We start from the raw sequence: 3,587 nt of genomic DNA, 5'->3' as shown, positions 1-3,587 counted from the left end.
ATTATATGAAATATTCAAAGGATAGTAAAGCCCAACCTTTCGAAATGTGAGAACGAATAAATCGAACATATTAAAACCACAATTTTGGCGTGGGTTTATAATAGGGAAGGGTTCTGCAAAAATACAAAATTGCACTAAAACATGGATCCTGACCCATTCTCAGTATTTTTAAGATTTTAGTCGAAGTGGCTGCCGAAGGGGATGTATATGTCCCTGTTTTGGCCTAATCTAAATATAATGTTCCTTTAGTATTTTTATACCCTACTCAACTATGTTGTAAGGTTGTAATAGCCTTGTGTAGCCCCAACAGTTTGTAACGCCGCAAAATATTTGTCCTGGACTTTTTAGTATACCGATCTTCATATCTCGACTAGCTGAGTCGATCGAGACATGTATAATTTGTAAACAAATACAGTCAACAATAATGGACCAATCGCCATGAAATTTTGCATGTAGGACGGTTCTGGCCAACAAAGGCCCCAATTGTTTTTGATAAAGATCGGTTAGTATTTAGGGTATGAAATGGACCAAAAACTATATTTTTATCTGTTTTTCTGGTTAGCCTAGAGGTTACAATTATGACCCGAACATCACGAATTTTTACACAGAAAAAAGGGTTCGACCATGGAATATGCACGACTGTTTTAATGAAGATCGGTATCAAATTTTGCGGGTTAAATTGACCCATACTTTTGTGTGAAGAATATGGACAGAAGAAGTCGATAGTATATTCAAGAGAAGTGGTTGGCCTTTCAATTGATAACAATTATATTTTGTATGTTTTACTTGAATACTTACATGTGTCTACATATTCAGATATTGTTTAGTATTACCATTACCACACTGGAGACTGGAAATGTAGCGCTTATGGCCAGGGAATTTTGCATTATATTCCGGTAATGGTCAAGGACGATGTCTATAATTTTCAATGATGATCAGATGATATTTCCGAATTAAATGACCAGAAAACTTTATTTTTGTTCGGTTTTCTAGTCGCTCTAAACGCCACAATTATAATCCGGCCATGAGAAATGGTCCATCGGGAAGGCGATCAGACCAACTAATTCGAATGGATGTCATCATAATGAGCTGTCAGTTGAACCAAAACATTTTTGTGTAAAATAAAAAAAAAATTGAAACTTATGGGTTAATATTTTACTCCGGGCAAATATGATTCAAAAAAGATGGTGTTGACATCTAATCGGTCAAGAGATGCCTCAGAGAAGGTGTTTTCCCTGAAATAGTTCAATGATTTAAAGCTTCTTTTTTTGAACAGGTGTCTACTATTTGTTTGTAGATGGAATCGGATGCTGGATGCAAGATTGAATGTGGATTATGTGTTTATGTGGTGGATGCGGAAAATTACGGATGATTATTGGTTTATGTGTGGAGTGATGGGATTAAAGAGAAGGGTTGTGTACTGTAAAAATGTTAGGACGGGACAAATATCTTCGATCCCGGCGACTCTCGCTTGATACACATTTATGATGACTGACCATCCTGATCAAGGTTGCGCTAAGATAGTTTATGGTTTTTCTGGGCAGGGTCTTCTCAGCTTCGGCTACCGCTGGAGGTTGACAGTTAAGGACACGATTTGGTTTATGCTCATTGACAGCTTGCTGGACTGAGTGAGTGCGAACAGTTTTCAGCGATGCAGAGTGACAAACGGTCGATGACACGTGGAATGACTTATTGGATGTCGTTGTTGTATCGTGGTGTGGTTTGAAGCATTTTCCATTGCGAATCGCTAATGAACGAAGTCCAAACTGGGGCAACGGAGTTGAGGAAAGAGCTTTGTAAGTAGTCAAGAGTCCATACTGTCCATATGAAGGTCTGTGCACATTTTCGCTATTTAGCAGTATTTTCTACAAAAATGGCGTTGCGCTTTCTGGATCGGAGAAAAATTTTGTTGAAAATTTCTATATAGGTCAAATTTTTGACATAGCCTCAACATTAAAGTTCCTCAGTATTTGCATATGTCTCTTCAATATCCAATTAACGAACTCCCTTCGCTGCCCCATGGTTCGCTGGCTTTAGTTCCAGAGTGAATAAAAATCTTTCTTTAAATTCGCTGCATAGTGGATTTCGAGACACCTATTTGCTGAACTCGGTGTCAAAGTGAAGTGACTAGAGTTGGAGCAAAATCATCACGTACATCTGCGATATTTTCGATCAATCGAACTAGTTGTTTTTACATCACTAACAGACCAAATTTCGGCAAATGTATCTCCTTATAGTTGATTGTGAGCCTAATTTGATCGCAATTTGAGATCTTTAGGCGCAAAACGTTCACTATTTGGGTAAAACCATTTCACAATGAGAACGCGTTGTTCAATCGGGTGGCGTTCCACTTCTACTGACCCCGTTCATTATGTGTACAAGCAAACAATAACAATTGTCCAAATGTCAGACAATGATACTTCGAACAGCGTCAAATTAAAAAAAAAACCGTTCTGTCCTCCAGTGCGTCAATTAAAAAAAATTAATATTAGCTCACAGTTACATGACGATTCTCTACATCTTTAATTAAATCAATCCACACACGTGTCATTCTGCAACTTTCATCGGTATTTAAAATTTTGTCATAATCGGAAAACCTTGGGTGTGTTGTGTCCCTTTTACACAATAATCGGACGAAAATATGTGAACTAGTTCTAAATCTAAACCGATTTCAACAAAACATACGACATGTCTACTGTGCAAAATTTAATCCCATTCGAATAAACATAGAATGTTTTGTGTAGAGTTTACATAAAATATGACGAAATTATATATGAGAGCTATATCATCGCCTGAACCTTGGGCCAAAAAAATGGCCTGTGCCAAATTTCATCCAATTTGGATTATAAATGTGACCTTACTTTGTTTACAATTCAACGTGGACAAACAGACGGACTGACGAACAGCTCAGAAAGTGATTCTATGCATATTCTCGAAAGAAATAATGAGTCTATCTCGTTCGCTTTTGCTGTTACAAACATATGCACAAAGACATAATACCCTGTACTACAGTGTGGTGAAGTGTATAAACATGGCGAACGAACAAGTTTAAAGAACTGTACCCCTAGGTTCGCTTCATTTAATCCAATCGTTCATCTAGATTATTCCCAATATTGGTTGAATTAACTAACATATACTCATAAACGATAGAACTGGAACTAACTGAACGCCCAGGTTCATTTTGCGAAGCGAACTTAAAAAAGGTCGAACCGCTTCTGGAACAATCAAAAACAAAAAGTCTGAAACTTTTGAAGGAATACATTTTTATAATTACTTTTTGTTTTTTTTCAGGTAAAATAATCAGCTGTCCAGTGAGCTCAAACGATCAAATCCGATTTAGTAGTTGCAAAGGAATTCAAGGTTCGTGTTCAACTTTGGAATTTTTGTTATATTTTACATCAACATATGATTGTTCTTTTTATATGTGTCAAATCCAAAGATAGGTACATTTGACCAAAATTAGAGCCAATGCGATCAAAAGACGTGGCCATTATCCCCCAACATACCGAAAATGGAAAGTGCTGTTATATGTTGTCTTCTCCAAAACATGACTTTCAAAATATCAAAAATGGGGCGGGTACCTTTAT

Source organism: Musca vetustissima, unplaced genomic scaffold (assembly GCF_032173495.1).
Source record: "Musca vetustissima isolate MV318-11 ecotype Yass unplaced genomic scaffold, APGP_CSIRO_Mvet_v1 utg515592, whole genome shotgun sequence".
Taxonomy (NCBI): domain Eukaryota; kingdom Metazoa; phylum Arthropoda; class Insecta; order Diptera; family Muscidae; genus Musca; species Musca vetustissima.
The sequence above is the reverse complement of the archived record's forward strand: the minus strand, read 5'-3'. Positions refer to the sequence as shown.